Genomic DNA, 18,550 nt, shown 5'->3' with positions numbered 1-18,550 from the left:
TGACGGAGGAGATATAAAGATCCAAAGAAGAGCGGCGCGTTTCGTGACAGGGTTATTTGGTAAGCGTGATAGCGTTACGGAGATGTTTAGCAAACTCAAGTGGCAGACTCTGCAAGAGAGGCGCTCTGCATCGCGGTGTAGCTTGCTGTCCAGGTTCCGAGAGGGTGCGTTTCTGGATGAGGTATCGAATATATTGCTTCCCCCTACTTATACCTCCCGAGGAGATCACGAATGTAAAATTATAGATATTCGAGCGCGTACGGAGGCTTTCAGACAGCCGTTCTTCCCGCGAACCATACGCGACTGGAACAGTGGCACGTAAAGTGCCCTCCGCCACACACCGTTGGGTGGCTTGCGGAGTATAAATGTAGATGTAGAAGTTCTAGGGGAGTGATGACCTCAGATGTTAAGTCCCATAGTGCTGAGAGCCATTTGAATTTTTTTGCGTGGTGGACATCGGTTTTTCTTTTAAAATGGAGTGGAGCGACGATTTCGCCATTAAATTCATAAATACTTACTAACAATATCATGTGCTGTGTAATACAACAAACTCCCAATATAAAATAAAATTAAAAAAAAAGTGAAGCGTGAGATTCCATCGCGACAGAACTGCGCGTGGATGTGGCCGAATTAAAAATAAAGACCAGCTCATTAGCCACTTACAGGAAAGTTCGCCAGAATAAAAATGAGCTTGGGAAGTCTGGTGCTGGGGTTGAGGAAGTGAACGCTCCAAACTGGTTCGCCTTAGAAGCGTTTGAATTTCTACACTGCAAATATCAGCCGCAGAAGACAAGCAACACAGATGTAAGTAAAAATATTAATTTTTGGAAATGTATAAAAAAACCTATTGACAAACTTAATGGAGTTCGGTCGCTTTTGGGTTCTGTCTCCATGCTTCTTAACTTTTTGCCTTTCTCAGCTTTCATTTCGGTCCCTGCTCATTCGTTATTTTTAAATTTTTTTCGTTTTATTCCCTTATATACTATTAATCATATAATATCTTACGATATTTTCTTCATATTTATTTTAGCTTAACATCATTTCTACTAGGAATATCCATAGTACTTCCTTATAGTTTTCAAGCTTAAAAATTAAAAAATGTTCTACTTTTGATAAAATTATACAGTTTATAGCAAAATGAGCTCCGAACGTCACAGAGGGGAAACGAGGAAACGAACTTACTGGATTGGAATACATACTAGGGCTACGCTGGGTACTCAGCTACTAATATACAATAATGAATAACATTTATTTTTCTAACAGAATATATTTAAGCACATGTACAATTATATGTATTTTATTTGTATTTTGTGTTATTTAATAAAATAAAAATAATAAAATATGAATTAAAGAAACTAATACTTTACGTATATAGATGGTTAAAATGTGTGCAGTCAGGCAGTCACTGGTACGTACGTAGCTAGTAGCTGAAAAAAATTCTTTAATAAGTTATTGGTAATCATCTTGCCGTGGCAATCGTCCCTCTTCGGAAATGAAATAAGCAGCGAATTCATCTCCAATGTCTTTGGAAATCTGCGTTGAACGTCGTGGAATGTTCGCTAATCGTGTAAACGTTGGAGCAGGAGTGATATCATTTCTCCAAGTTCCTGGCTTTAAATGCCCGTTCTCCTCATGATCCACTGCTCGTACAGGGGTATAAATTTGTCCGGAAGCAGAACTTCTTCGCAAGAAATTATGGAGGTATATACAGGTCATAACAACACTTTGAGGTTTCTCAGGCTGTAGTAATATAGGCTTTCTTAGTATCCGGAATACGGAAGAAAGTATTCCGAACGCATTTTCCACAATCCACCTTACTCTTGAAAATCTGTACTTAAAAATTCTTTTCTTTTACTTCCGAGGTTGTTGTCCACTATACGGCTTCATGATATGATTGTTGAGGGGAAAAGAGTAGCCTGCGACATTAACATAGGGTACTTTTTTCTGTCTACTTGGGAGGGTACGATCGTCCGGAAAAACGATGCTACCATTACGCATATTCTTAAAAAAAGATGTATTTCGAAAAACACCACCGTCTGAAATTCTAACTTGGCAGCCGATATCAGCATTCAAAAAATAATAGTCAGCATCCACTAGACCAAAAAGAACAATACTGAAAAACGTCTCATGATTGAAAAAATCTCTTCCAGAATTAACTGGGCTTTGGACTGTGCAATGTTTGCCATCCACTGCGCCGAGGCAATGAGGAAAGTTCCGTTTTCTCTCATATTCCTCTGCTACAAGCAACCTCTCTTGTTGCGTCTGTGGCATCTCCAAAAAGTAAATAGAAACTAATAATTCCTAGTACTAAAAATAAGGTAATCATTATAACGAATATTCTGCATTTCAGTTATCGACTTGACATTGTTCCCAATTTTATAGGACTATTATCGTATATTCCCCTATTCCTAGATTCATTCTTTTATTTTTTATTTTACGTGCTTTGTTTTTGTTAAGTTAATGTGTTGTCGTCGCTTTGTTTTCGGAGGAATTTAAGGAGGATTTAGAAGAACAGAGGGTAGCGAGTATGGATACAAACGAAGGTTCAGCGAACACTTGCGAAGAAATTAGTAGTCAAGATGTCGATCATCAAACAACGCAAGGCAACAAACTACCACCCACACCAAACAAAAGCACGAAGGTATTTGCTTCACCTAGAAAAAATCAGGGAAAAAGGGCCGACGACCCTCGTATAGGAGAGGCATATAATGCGCTACATATTGTTTTATCTAAAACTAGAGACGAGTTTGACACCTATGGAGAGAACGTAGCGAACGTTCTACGGTCCACGGACAAAAGAAGACGTGCTTTTGTTAAGAAGAAATTTTCGAACACAATTTTCAGAGCAGAAAGCGGCTGTTTCGAACATTCTAGACCAAGTTCAGTCAACAGCGACTACAGTTGCTCGTCGCATTTACCGATTCCTTCAACTCAACATGTTCACGCCCATGAGCAGATGCAAAGCAACTTCTAGCAGACATCTATTTCTAATTCTGACAAAACCGAACAAGGCTCTCCACATTTTCTGGATCTGCTTGATTTATAATAATTAAATGTAATAATCTTTGCGTTTGATTGTTTCTCATTCTTAAATCTAAATGTTTTTATTTCTGTTGCTTATTAATTGATGAGTAAAAGTGCTTTATTAACAAAATTTGTGTAATTTATTAACTTGTCTTTACAATGTCCTTCAAGCTGCCAGTAAGAGCTGCACATACTTCAGGAACAACGTTTGATATCACTTGCTTGGAGACTTTAAATAAAAAATTGAGGCTGGTGTAGAAATCGCCAGCTGCTAGGTATCTCAGCGTTAGTGCCAACCGCTCAGTAACTGGTATAGATTTCCGAAGTTTGCTGTCAGCCCTTGATATTTTCAGTCCATCCGAATTTATCAGATATTCAAAATCTGGTGCGGGCATACGGCAAAATGTCTTGAAATACATGTTTTCAAGATCCAAGTCATCCATCAAATCAACTCCCACTATATCTTTTCTGCTTCTGAAAAGTGTGGTCATCTACGACCTCTGTTTTCTTGGGTCTTTGTAGCGTCTTCTTTTATCTTCTTCCTCAGCTAAAAAGCGCATCACAAGGAGGCTGGCACTTGCTGTAACCACTTCGTCCATTTTTAAATTGGGAAACGGGCACTGGTCACGACTGCAAGTACGGTGCTGATCCTCAAGATCCAAAGCCTGGCAAGCAACTAGAGTAGTGTGGGCGAAGATAGAAGCAGCACGAGCGCAAGTCAGACAAGTTTTTCTCAAGTCTCCTGACAGACGAGTGTTACGAGCACAAGTCTAACGAGAACGAGTAGTGTGGGCGTACCTTAAGGTACGTAGAAGGGGAAGGCTTCGTTTTGAGTTTAAATTTGATGCCTATGACATCTTCTAGAGTGGACACACTTTCCTGGTGACTTTCTGTCCTGTAGAGTGTTTACAGACGTATGTCCGCAGCTCGTGGTCTTGCGGTAGCGTTCTCGCTTGCCGCCCACGGGGTCCCGGGTTCGATTCCCGGCGGGGCCAGGGATTTTCTCTGCCTCGTGATGACTGGGTGTTGTGTGTCTTTCATCATCATTTCATTCCCATCGACACGCAAGTCGCCGAAGTGGCGTCAATTCGAAAGACTTGCACCAGGCGAACGGTCTACCTGACGGGAGGCCCTAGCCACACGGCATTTCCATTTTATTTACAAATGTATTTCTTTAAAATGTGATACCTTTTTTTTCATTACTTTGATTAAAGTCAACAGACTGTTTTAAAGAGATCTGTTTTCAAGTAATTTTCTTATTTCATACGTAGCTCATCACTCATTTCCATTATTAGGAAAATTAAGCCGTAATTTTCAGGTGATTACAGAAAACTCATAAAAGATACTAAAATGTTTCTGAATAAGTTGCTTTCAAAACTACATTCACATACAAATTCCATGCTCTTTCATATGATGGGGGTGTCGTTTAACAGTAATTGAAATGTTTTCCACAGAATAGGCAAATGTTCCCATGTTCAAAGTGACACAGACCCATAGGGGGTGAATTTAACAGTGAAAAATTAAAAAATATATATACTAAGCGTGGGGGATAAAAATATATAATGTGCTTTATCATATTCAGCACCACCTCTTGCAACTTCCCAAACGTTTCATGTCAATATCTTCCGAAGTTTCTGTTCAATTTACAAAAATGAATTCAAAATGATCGAAGTCGCCCCGCTTTACGGTGTGATTTACAGCGCACGTGAATCAGCGAGTAATGATCACCACTATGTACACTGAACGGAATGGACAGTGTCTTGAGCGGGCCGGCCGGTGTGGCCGTGCGGTTCTAGGCGCTTCAGTCTGGAACCGCGTGACCGCTACGGCCGCAGGTTCGAATCCTGCCTGGGGCATGGATGTGTGTGATGTCCTTAGGTTAGTTAGGTTTAAGTAGTTCTAAGTTCTAGCGGACTGATGACCTAAGATGTTAAGTCCCATAGTGCTCAGAGCCATTTGAACCATTTTTAGCCACAGTGTCTTGAAAGGAGGATATAAGATGAACATCAACAAAAGCAAAACGAGGATAATGGAATGTGGTCGAATTAAACCGGGTGATGCTGCGCGAATTAGATTAGGAAATAAGACGCTTAAAGTAGTAAAGGAGTTTTGCTATTTCGGGAGCAAAATAACTGATGATGGTAGAAGTAGAGAGGATATAAAATGCAGACTGGCAATGGCAACGAAAGCGTTTATGAAGAAGAAAAATTTGTTAACATCGAGTACAGATTTAAGTGTCAGGAAGTCGTTTCTGAAAGTATTTGTATGGAGTGTAGCCATGTAGGGAAGTGAAACGTCGACGATAAATAGTTTGGACAAGAAGAGAATAGAAGCTTTCGAAATGTGGTGCTACAGAAGAATGCTGAAGATTAGGTGGGTAGATCACATAACTAATGAGGACGTATTGAGTAGAACTGGAGAGAAGAGAAATTTGTGGCACAACTTGACTAGAAGAATGGATCGGTTGATAGATCATATTCTGAGGCACCAAGGTGTCACCAATTTAGTATTGGAGAGCAGTGTGGAGGGTAAAAATCGTAGAGGGAGACCAAGAGCTGAATACACCAAACATATTCAGAAGGATGTAGGTTACAGTAGGTACTGGGAGATGAAGAAGCTTGCACAGGATAGGGTAGCATGGAGAGCTCCATCAAACCAGTCTATGGACTGAAGACCACAACAACAACAACATGTACACCAGCACCGGTTTTCCGTTTTCTGGTGTGCGACGCCTGACCTGCACGGTGGAGATGCGAGCGACCCTGCCATTCTCAGTGGTGAGTCATTTTCACAGGGTGGTCAGAGTTTCCTAGCGGCGATCGGAAAAGAAACTTCCGGAAGTGTTGGCAATAAGCAGCACCTCGCGGAAAGTACTACGAGCGTTAGCACCAAATAGCCACTCCAAATGTCTGAATCCTGCACTGGACGCTGATTGGCCGAAAACCTTCCAGGCAGAAACACTTTCTTGGAGAGGTTTTGGAGCTCGGGTGATCGCGAGTCAGCCGGCAGGTCGCGCGAGGACAGGACGGAGTCGGAGCTGAGATTTAAAAAACATTGCGTGTACGAAGTAGGGGGTGAGTAGTCACCAACGAAGTTGTTTATCTTCTACCAAAAACTGAATGGGCTGCCAAATGCGTTTCTCCTGCATGGTTCTAAAGGACTCAGCTGTTTTCCAGAGGTTTCTTTGGGGGGGGGGGGGGGGGGGTGAGGAGGGGGGGAGGGGGGGTGGTAAGAAATAGCCTAGTTGACAGAAGTGCTCGCACATGAGAACGGTGAGATATCAGAATATCAGAATAGTGTTTTATTACGAGGCCGTTCTGGCGAGGTCTTATAGATGAAAATCAATTCCATTTGTTCCCATAAAAAGATGTGGTGCTTTTGTGTGTCTTTTTTCTTTACATAAGGCTGTTGATCTTTTTTGTTTATGGAGGACGTACTAGAAACCGGTAGAGGACAGCGTAGTGTCTGCCTGCGTTGTTCGTTTTTCAACCCAGTGATCGATAGTGAGAATGAGAGTCTCTGGAAAGCAGATGAACTGTTGCAGTGCATTCACTGGTGCTATACGTACAGTGATCCTGCCTCGGGGCTCACAGCGAGGCTGCGGATCCTCATTCAGACTGTTACTTAATGTGCAGCAGTGCACAGACATAATCCTGTTACACCAAATAACGTTTCACGGTAAGTCTACCGAGCAACACATAGCGCTATTTGTCTCACGCGCCAGAACAGTGCGTGTATTCTGGCTGCGCCGGAAGTCGGACTTTGAGCGGCGCTACGGAAGTTTCGTGGACTAGACGGAACGGACGTTTCAACTAAAAGCTACATTTAGCGGAGCGGAACAGATATAAATAATTACGGACCAGTGCTGCTGTCGCCAATGCGTTCTACAACTACAGAACATGTCTTACGCTCACTTGTCATGATGTTACGGAAAATGAAAATCTCCTCTTCAGGAATCAACATCCTTTCCGCAAACGGAGGTCGTGCGAAATTCGGCTCGCTCTGTCCCTCCATGAGGTCCATAGCTCTGTAGACATTGAGCTTAGGTTGACGCCGTGTTTCTCGACATTAGGAAGGCATCTGTCAACTCCCGCCCTCCCGTTTAGTGAAAAAAACAGTAACTCGACGAGTATTAGACCAGATTTCCGACTGGATTCAATACATTCTTGCAGACAGAACTTAGCGCAACGTTCTTAACGGAACAATATCGACAGATGTAAAGGTAATTTCCAGAGTACCTGAAGGAAGTGTAATGGGACTGTTACTGCTTACAGTGTTTATAAATCAAGTAGCAAGCGCCGGAACCCTTTAAGAGAAGTACGTACGTGCTAAATTTGCAGTATTGATGACCAATTATCTCAGAACCTTTGAGAGATAGAGATCTGAAATTTTTAGGAAGTATACTTTCATTCCTTTTCTGATTAATGAACCAGAATCAGAATATACGGACAAATAGTTAGTTCGTTACAATTTTTCAAAAATTATGTTCAATTTAAAAAAAAAATAGTCCCCTGTTGCTTCTCATAAAACGTTACAAGTAGAGATGCTTTGGTGGTTCAGCAGGTGCAATATACTAAGAGGTAACATAATGTAAAATAAGACATTTGTATCTGTAATAGTTCCTGAGACAATGGATCAAATATTCTAAAAAATATCAGTTCCGGGGAATCAAGTTTAAACATTTCATTTGATATTAACTCACGTATGGAGCAATGCCAGCTCCTAGAAACATCCAGGCCCATAATCAGCATTATCTGGATCGTGTACTTGTTCATCCTGAAAACCTAGAAGCTTCCTTCTTTTTCTGCCTCTTGCTTCTTTAGTCACGTGTTCTGCAGCACGCTGCGCTTTCATGATCCTGAGTCGATCCTTTCGCTGGAAGGACTGCAGGGTGTTGGCTCCTGCAGTGATACCAAGTTGCTCTAGTACCATAATTCTTCCCTTATTACCTTCATTAAACGTTGTCACAGCATCAAAAACACCCAAGCATAGAGTTTTCAAGCCAACAAAGTCTTTTTTGGTATGTGGGTCCAAATAACATTACTGAACGATTCAATCGGGTTTTGCGTTCGGCCATGGAGACTTTTAGAAAGAAGATCAGGATGAGCTACCTCTCTGTATATTGGCTTAATTATATCCATCAATGCAGATCGTATGCTGTTTTTGTGCCTAAATTGTTCCTCTGTACCCGCTGCCTGAGCTTTGCGGTACTTGCACCATGAATCAGCACCAGGAGGGAAAAGACCATGTATAGGTGGATTTGTGGAAGAATGTGGCCCACACTGCTCTTTTCATCCCTTATAGGTCATGTGTGCTGTTCCTTACTGCCATTCCATAATATTGCTGAAGTTCATCAATGTTTGTGTCTGTGAGTCTTCCTTTACCATTTAGAGTCCTGCCATCCGATAACTTCTCTTTTCCTTTTGCCAGCTTCAATTTTCGAAGGCGTGTTCTCATTCCTTTTTGAACGTGGTCCACACATTCAATCTTTAAAATATGCTTTTCACCATAATGTTGGCTTTCCATGACTGATTTGAAGGCCTTAAAATCACCATTCCCCAAGTACTCAGTGTAGCACACACCTCTTTCCTGCTGTGAGCGTCTGAACATAGAAACAACTGCAGCAGCCTCCATATCCCCACTAGTTTCCTCATAATTCTTGGCACAATTTCTTTTATGCTATCACTTGTTTCACTGTCAACTGATTTACACTGATGGCAGTATTTAGTTAGTACTTCGATGTCTTACATTTTATCTGTGTCTACACTAGCAACAGTTGCAACTGCATTTTTATATGTGTGGCCTCTCTTCTGCCATGTACCATCAACTGGCAGAGATAGGTTTGTCGTGTTGTTTAATTCTATTGCTTCTTTAGCAGCGGCTTTCATAGAAGCAACAGCAACAGATTTTACACATTCACCAATTACTTTTGTATACTTTGTACTTGATCCGGTTGGTGGGTTTGATAAGTTCAGCGTCGCACATAATACTTGAGATGCAGTCAGTCCTTTATCTATGCTCCTCATTCCATATAATAATCTAATATCGCTCTCAAGCAAGTCATTCTTGCACTTTTGAGAAGTCCAAAATGACGTAGAGAGCCTGCAAACTTTGCACAGAACAATAAGTTTGTTAGCTAGTCTAGTCCTTGCAGATGTGTCCTCAAAGATGCTAATTTGCCCACCACAAAGCTTATATGATACAGCATCTTGTAAAACTTGACCTAACATACTCGAATCTAATAAAACATAACCTAAACTACTTACATGATCTGCGTCAATAAATAAATCCTCGTGGTTTCCAAGTTTCCTTCTCGAAGCACTAGTAGGCGTGTCCTTTTCATGTGTCTATGAAGCATCTATTTCAGGATGAGCACTGGATTCAGATCCAGTCGTACGAGTATGCTAATGCAGGCCGGTGTGGCCGTGCGGTTCTAGGCGCTTCAGTCTGGAACCGCGTGGCCGGTACGGTCGCAGGTTCGAATCTTGCCTCGGGCATGGATGTGTGTGATGTCCTTAGGTTTATCAGTCAACACTTCCGGGCTAAGTTGCCGTGGTCGATCTGTAGAAATTCTTCTCCCTGACGTTTCGTTCTCAGCTACGGAGAACATCTTCCGAGGTGAGTCCACGTTTCGTTCTCAACTACGGAGAACATCTTCCGAGGTGAGTCGACTCACCTCGGAATATGTTCTCCGTAGTTGAGAACGAAACGTCAGGGAGAAGAATTTCGACTCACCTCGGAAGATGTTCTCCGTAGTTGAGAACGAAACGTCAGGGAGAAGAATTTCGACTCACCTCGGAAGATGTTCTCCGTAGTTGAGAACGAAACGTCAGGGAGAAGAATTTCTACAGATCGACCACGGCAACTTAGCCCGGAAGTGTTTACTGATAAAGACGCCGGCCGTGAAAGCCTACATGGAGTCCTTAGGTTTGTTAGGTTTAAGTAGTTCTAAGTTCTAGGGGACTGATGACCACAGATGTTAAGTCCCATAGTGCTCAGATCCATTTTTGAACGAGTATGCTGATTTCCATGCAAACGCCGTCCGGCCATCCTGATTTAGGTTTTCCGCGATTTCCCTAAATCGCTCCAGGCAAATCCAGGGATGGTTCCTTTGAAAGGGCACGGCCGATTTCCTTCCCCGTCCTTCCCCAATCCGATGAGACCGATGACGTCGCTGTTTGGTCTCTTCTCCAACACAACGCAACCCCATGGAAACGTCGCTTCTTAAAACATCTCTCTCTTTTCGTCATGTTGCATTGTGGTATAAGAACGTGTAATAGTACACCAAACCACTGTGTTTACAGTTCAACACCTATAAGACACTACACCCACAAAGTAAATCCACAAGAGGCATGTGAAATACTGCCATTTCTGTTTACACAGTGCATCCAACCTCTTAACATGAATTCAAGGAATAAATAGCTGAAAACCACAGTCTTGTAGATTGAATAGTTCCAGAGACAGCAAGTCAATGCAGAAAGACCGGATTTTTTTACACTTGCACTATTAACTTTGAAATGATAAAACGTATACTTCCAATTGGAAATAATCGATAAATGGCGCACCAAATTATTCAGTAGAGATCAAATAGTATTAAGAGATAACAATCAAATGTCACTTTTTGATCAATTTCAGCATACTTACCCCCCTTAAGCCTGTTCGCAAATGAGGCTGTTGCCCGTAAGTAAGTAACAATTACATACAGAGGACTGGTGAATGGTGCAGTCTCTGTCTATTGACCCTGAACATCGATGGATGTAACATACTGCGCATACATAGGAAAGAAAAGTCCACTACTGTACAACTACACTATTGATGGCAAATTCCCCGAAGCAGTAAATGGTTCAAATGGCTCTGAGCACTATGGGACTTAACTTCTGAGGTCATCAGTCCCCTAGAGCTTAGAACTACTTAAACCTAACTAACCTAAGGACATCACACACATCCATGCCCGAGGCAGGATTCGAACCTGCGACCGTAGCGGTCGCGCGGTTCCGGACCCGAAGCAGTGTCTACCGTAAAATATCTAGGAGTAACTGTCCAGGGAGACTAAGTGGAATGATCACATAAAACAAATAGTAGGAAAAGCAGATGCTAGACTAAGATTAATAAGAAGAATCTTACTGACATGTAACTCTTCCACAAAAGAAGTGGCTTATAGGGCGCCTGTTACACCGATTTTTGAATATTGTTCATCAATATAGGATCTTTACCAGGTATGACACATAAAAGAGGTAGAGAAGATCCAACGAAGAACGGCGCCTTCGTTAAGAGATCGACTAGTCGTCGCGAGAGCGTTACAGAGAAGCTCAACAAATTCCTATGGCAGACGCTACAAGAGAGGCGCTGTGTATTACGAAGAGATTTACCGTTGAAATTTCGAGAGAGAACTTTCGGGGAAAACTCGGACAACATATTACTTCCTCTCACATAACTGTCGCGAAATGATTACAACGAGAAAATTCGAGAAATTACAGCTATTACGGAGTTTACCGAGAGTCATTCTTCGCACGCGCCATTCGCGAATTAAACGGGGAAGGGGGAATCGGATAGCGGTACCAGAGATACCTTCTGCCACACGCTTTCGGTTGTTTTGCGAAGTATAGATATAAATGTAACGAGCTCTAAGACGATATCGCCAGCATCCCTCTCGTCGCCTAGAACGGAACCCTGTAACCACGACTGTTTTCCACTCAGGAATAGGAGGCTTGCGGCTAAGACGATGATGACAACTGTGTAACTGTTATGACGATTAGCGTGTAACTGGACAAGTATACACGGAGGTGGAAAAAGTCTTCCGATAGCGATATGTATGGCAGTATTGCGCACACAGGGTATAAAAGGTCACTGCATTGGTGTAGCTGTCGTTTGCAGTTTGGTGATTCGTGTGAAAAGGTTTCCAATGTGATTAAGGCCGCAAGACAGGAATTAACTGACTTTGAACGCGAAAATGGTAGATGGAGTTAAGGCGTGGGACGTTCCATTTCGGAAATGGTTAGGGAGAGATCCACAGTGTCAAGAATGTTCCAAGAACACCACATTTGAGGCATTACCTCTCACCATGGACAACGCAGTGGCTGACGGCCTTCACTTGACCACCGAGAGGAGGGGCGTTTGCATAGACTTGTCAGTGCTAATAGACAAGCAAAATGAAATAAGCGCAGAAATTAATGTGAGACGTACGACGATCGTATCCATTAGGACAGCGCGGCGAAATCTGGCGTTAATGGGCTATGACAGCAGACGAACGAAGCGAGTGTCTTTGCATAAAAGCACGACATCGCCGGCTGTGCCTCTCCTTGGGTCGTGACCATACAAGTTGGACTCTGGACGACTAGAAAACCGTGGCCTTCTCAGATGAGTCTCCATTTCGACTGATGCTGATGGTAGGGTTCGAGTGCGGTGCAGACCCTGTGAAGTCATGAATCCAATCTGCCAACAAGGTATTGTGAAAACTGGTGGTGTGTCCATAATCGTGCGGGCTGCGTTTACATGGAATGGACTGGGTCATCTGGACCAAATGGTCCAACTGTCAGATGAGTCCCAATTTCAATTGATAAGAGCCAATGGTCGGGTTCGAGTATGGTGCAGACCCAACAAAGCCATGGACCCAAGCTGTCAACAAGATACTGTGCAAGCTGGTGGAATGTCCATTATGGTGTGGGCTGTGTTTGTGTGGAACGGACTGGGCCCCTGGTCTAACAGAATCGATCACTAGCTGGAAAATGGTCATGTTAGTTTACTTGGAGACAATTTGCAGCAAACAACAATGGAGTATTTATGGAGAACAATGCGCCATGTTACTGGGCCACAACAGTTCGGAATTGGTTTGAAGAACACTGTGGACAATTCGAGCGAATGGTCTGGCCACCCATCGAACATTTATGGGACAATCGAGAGGTCAGTTCGTGCACACATTGCTGCACCAGTGTCACTTTGACAATTATGGACGGCTTTAGTGGTAGCATGACTCAATACATCTGCAGGAGACTTCCAACGACTTGTTAAGTCCATGCCAAGTTGAGTTGCTGCACTGTGCCGGGCAAAAGGAGGTCTTACACGATATTATTAGGAGGCATCCCACGACTTTTGTCACCTTAGTGTAATCCGTACCACGGGACATAATTATCCAGCTACTTTGCATCCTAGGGAATTCAAATGAATGTGTTACTAATCTCATGACGTCTGGCAGGACAGGTAAACGAAAATTCTTCAAAGTCGTCCAGAAAATCGGCGTCCTGCTCGGGCACGTACGCTGGCTGCGTGCGGCCGGTGTCGCGGCAACACACGTGGCTTTACGGGCGCAGGCAGCGGCCATTGTTCGCGCGTAATGTGGCCGCCAGAGGCCACGCGCCACTCCCCCAGGCAGCACGCGCCGCTTATCGCAGTCGTAAAGCAGTCAGCTGACCGGCCGCCGAGTCCTCCTCGGTGACGACCTGCCGCTGCTCCGTCAGCTGTCAACCCACCGAGCGGGCGCCGAAAAGTGGCGCTGACTCACGTCTCAGGCCTACGTGTAATCGCTACTACAAAACGCCACTACAGAAAAAATGGTTCAAATGGCACTGACCACTATGGGTCTTAACATCTGAGTTCATCAGTCCCCTAGAACTTAGAACTACTTAAACCTTAACTACTGGGACCTATGGACATCACACACATCCATGCCCGAGGCACGATTCTAACCTGCAACAGTAGCAGTCGCGCGGTTCCGGACTGAAGCGCCTAGAACCGCTTGGCCACAACGGCCGGCGCCACTATAGTTTACACATTTTCTGCACCTGAACCACTCTTGCAAGACCATGTAGAAGAAGAGATATTTTTATAGGGTAGGCAAATAATCCTGCTGTGTAAGACTTGATGTACACATGCAAATTCCCGCTTCGTGGCTTACCTCCCCCAACGCAGTAAGATAACTGTGGACTGGCCACTTCTCTAAGACCTAAGTACAGGGTGACAATTATTGAACTATATGAAATAAAATCTTCACAACTTCTGAAAGATCTGCGTTAGGACGTTCAAACTGCACGGTTGCCCGCGGGACACAATTGGAATTAGTATGGTTTGGTCTAGCGACGAAGCCCACTTTAATTTGAATGGTACCCAGAGGCCACCGGCATAGGCCTGGATTGGCCGCCATATTCTCCGGATATGAACACATGCGACTCCTCTTTGCGGAGCTATATTAAAGACAAGGTGTACAGCAATAATCCCAAAACAATTGTTGAGCTGAAAACAGCCGTTCAGGAGGTCATATACTAGATCGATGTTCCGACACTTCAGCGGGTCAAGCAGAATCCCAATTTTTTTCTGTGCATGCTTGGTCGACAGTCATGAGGCGCATCTCTGGAACGTCGTGCGACACGGGGAACAGGGATCTTGGCTTGACTTCCCGGATCACGAGGATGGTAATAAATCGTAGATGTTTCAGTTACCTACCCGATTATTTAGTTTCAACCGAAAACCAATAATAAATCAAAGATGTCTCTTAACCTGTCATGGGCCACGTGGTGTACAGGGCCACGTTGTATCAAAAATTGAACAAAGAAAAACTCTAGACACATTATCAAGTCCTGAACATGTCTGAATTACCGGGAGTATGATGTAGCCAGTATCCCAACTGTACAGGCGAGCGAGTGAAAATCCGATATTTTACCACCGCCATGGGCCATGGTCTACTTCCATGAAAAGAGGAAATGAAGTCTGTACGTAGGTGAAGATGCATTTAAAGACTCGAAACGTTGTTGATAAAATACTGCGCCAAGTTAAAAAATGCTTGCCTCAACGTTGCCACAATTCTCGCAGATCGCTGCCTGTGAACGGCCATCAGAGGGAACGTCCATCGATTCAAATACCCAGAGTCCTTGAGCAAGCTGCGACACCACTGCTTCAGGATGAAGGCTAGCCTTCATGAATGCAACATGCTCGGCGAGATTCGACGAGCGTAAAGCCGAGAACAGAACTGAATGCTTCGTCTGCCATAAAACGGGACTCACAAAAATGTGACAACCGCCCGCACAGGTCTCTGATAGGTCCGCACACACTGCCTGCAAAGTGTAGGCTTGCAGAAATGCCTTCACTCGCCTAGTCAAAGACTGTAATACGTTAAGCAGTCGATAACATAGTACAGAAGGCCTTTGCAACTGACTAGCGACTCACTTGAAATCTGACATAATAACGGACAGCAATCGCACTGTGATACCTGTTGAGACACCACAGACAATTTTCGCTTCTTTTTTTGCACTTTCGCTTCCATCAACACATTGTTTGGAAGCAGTTTTGTCGCTGAGTTGTGCTGGTGAATGTATCATCTACAGTCACGTAACGATTTTGGAGGTCATTCAGATTAGCCTTCTTGAACACTTTTTTAGCATGGGACATCAACAGTGTGACGTGATCAGCTTCCTTGTATTCAGGAATCCGTACCCACTCGCCATGCCTATCATCTATATAATATCACGAATCGTTTGTTTCCCAGCCTCCAATCGCACAGTGTAAACGCCAGACAAGCAGCAGGATAGGTGGGTCGGGTGTGCAGTAGGCAACTGCGCATCTCCCGGACCACACAGTGTGGCTGTTTCTGTTTCTTTTGATGCTCCCGCCAAGTACAGGTTGCGAAGTGTTAGTCATCTCCTACAAGAAGAATAGAACAGTGTATCAGAAATTCAGCAAAGAAAACTTTATGAGTGATGATGTTTTGCACGAATTGGGCCGGAAATTTGAAGACTGCCAGACTGATGCTTTAGAGCGTGCAAGACTACCATCTCCACGTTCTGCGATCAGGCGCGGACGTCCAACGCCTTGTCCCTGACGCGTGGTTCCTCCGTCGTTCAACCACTTTCTAGAGACGCACACGACACAAGCACTTGAATAACCGACCAGCTACGCCGTTTTCGAGACGCTCCTCCCCAGACACTCGGCCGTAGCAACCTGCCCTTTGTCAAAGCCACTTGCTTCACTGGTTTTTCCCATTTTTCAGCCCATACCGTCGCTCCAATGATTCTTCACTCGTGTCTTCCACGCTAATATCTTCCCTTACGGCGTCATATGTCCACAACGCTTTCAGGTAGGGTTCAATGTCGTCAGTCTAGTCACAACGTTTTGCTGAATCAGTGGACATTCCTACTTGAGGGAAAACAAGTTCATTGCTTTCTCTAATGGCAACTTGAGAGAAATGAATAAAAATTTCTACCTACAGTTGTAGCTCATTGATTAGCTAATAAAAGTAAGCTCCAAAGAGCATGGAATTTTTACTCACTCTGTCACTGGCGCACAATCCAGATATTTGGTGCAGGTTTTATCTGAGTTTAGCCACCACCCTGACTCCATCTGAGACTACACAAATAATGTAAACACTGTGAATTAACTTACAGTATACGCCAATACAAAAATCACGTTTCTACATTATTTTTTGCAGTCCAAAGAAATAACGCTAACGAAGATAACAGGGACGGATATCTTTTCGTCTGTACCTGTACCTGTAATAGCAGGAGCAACCATATAAAGGAAAGTGCGTCAGGTTCTGATGTGTTTCATTACGTGCGAGAAGTTAAAATCTGTTTGCCATACCGGCACTCGAAGCCGGATCCCTGCCATATACGGGTACTGAACTAGCCACTGCATTACTGAGGACAGCTCACCGACGCTACGTGCTTGTTTGCATTCTTCCTTAAGCTTGCAGACACTATATCACTGTAGTGTGCAAGTCGCTTATTAGGGAAAATCAATTATTCTACTCCCCATGCATTATCCACAGTGGCTAATGTCGCTGCCTCTGGATCTCCAGGTAACGGGTTCGATTCCCGGCGGGTCGGAGATATTCTTCGGTCGGCGACTGGGTGTCGGTGTTGTCACAATCATTTCATCTCATTTTCAACGGACCACAAGCCGCCGAAGTAATGTCAATGAGAAATACTCTGACCAGGCAGCGTTTCTGAGGCTGCAAAGAATCCAAAGCTGCCGATGCAAAAGGTTAGTCGCATGTGATCTAAGGCCCGTTTCATTTTGTGAATGGTTCAAGATATCAAAAAAGGTTTGGGGCAAATGACAGTAGGCAGAGCGGCTTGCAATTTTGTTGCATGGTTAATGCTGTTAACTTATTTAATAAACGACAAACACTGAACAGCCAAAAAAACTGGTACACCTCACTAATATCGTGTAGGGTCCCCGCGAGCAAGCAGAAGTGCCGCAACACCACGCGGTGTGAAGTCGAATAATATCTGAAGTAGTCCTGGAGGGAGCTGAAACAATGAATCCTGCAAGGTTGTCCAAAATCCGTAATAGTAGGAAGGGGTGGAGATCTCCGAAGAGCACGTTACAAGTCATCCCAGATATGCTCGATAATGATCATCTCTGGGGAGTTTGATGGCCAGCGGAAGTGGTTAAACTCAGGAAGGTGTTCCTGGAGCCATTCTGTGGCAATTTTGGAAGTGTGTGGTGTCGCATTGTCCTGCTGGAATTTCCCAAGTCTGTCGGAATGCACAATGGACATGAATGAATGCAGGTGATCAGACAGGTTGCTTACGTGCGTGTCTCGTGTCAGAGTCGTATGTAGATGTATGAGGGGTCCCACACCATTCCAACTGCATGCGGCTCACACAATTGTAGAGCCTCCACCAGTTTCAACAGTCCCCTGCTGACATGCAGTATCCATGGATTCATGAGATTGTCTCCATACCCGTACACGTCCATCTGCTCGATACACTTTGAAACGAGACTCGTCCGACCAGGCAACATATTTGGAGTCCTTAATAGTCCAATATCGGTGTTGACGGACCCAGGCGAGGCCTAAAGCTCTTTGTCTTGTTGTCATGAAGGGTACACAAGTAAGCCTTCGGCTCCGAAAACGCATGTCGAAGCGGTTTCATTAAACGGTTCGCACTCTGACACTTGTTGATGGCGTAGCATTGAAATCTGCAGCAATTTGCGGAGAGGCTGCACTTCTGTCACGTTGAACGGTTCTCTTCTGTCATCGCTGGTCCCGTTCTTGCAAGATCTTTTTCCGGCGACAGCGATGTCGGAAGTTTGGTGTTTTACCGGATTCCTGATATTTACGGTACACTCGTGAAATGGTCGTACAGGGAAACCCCCTCTTCATTGCTACCTCGGAGATGTGTCTCATCTGCCGTGCGCCGTCTATAACACCACGTTTAATTTCACTTAAGCCTTGATAACCTACCATTGTATCAGTAGTAATCGATCTAACAACTGCGCCAGACACTTGTTGACTTACGTATGCGTTGCCGTCCGCAGTGTCGTATTCTGCCTGTTTATATATCTCTGTATTTGAAAACGCATGGCTATACCAGGTTCTTTTGCGCTTCAGTATATAAAAGCAACTACGATATTTTTTTTATAAATGGAAAGATATACTCGTTTTAATGACATTAGAAAGCACTTGAAGTGACGAACACAGTACACTTATGCCAAGATTCGTCATTATATCAACCCTTCCGACTGTTTACAAACAGAAATTGTATCATGTATCGACAACTGTTCCCTGCTTCGACGTTCTTTGTGCACAGACCAA

General features: G+C 43.9%; 1 pseudogene; it reads left to right on the top strand.

Moving 5' to 3' along the window:
• The first annotated feature begins 473 nt into the window (after positions 1-473).
• On the top strand, positions 474-2,974 carry LOC126417081 (uncharacterized; annotated as a pseudogene).
• The last annotated feature ends 15,576 nt before the right edge of the window (positions 2,975-18,550 follow it).

Source organism: Schistocerca serialis, chromosome 8 (genome assembly GCF_023864345.2).
Source record: "Schistocerca serialis cubense isolate TAMUIC-IGC-003099 chromosome 8, iqSchSeri2.2, whole genome shotgun sequence".
In the NCBI taxonomy this organism is placed as follows: Eukaryota; Metazoa; Arthropoda; class Insecta; order Orthoptera; family Acrididae; genus Schistocerca; species Schistocerca serialis.
Note: the sequence above shows the minus strand (reverse complement) of the source record. Positions and strands in the feature narration are given on the sequence as shown.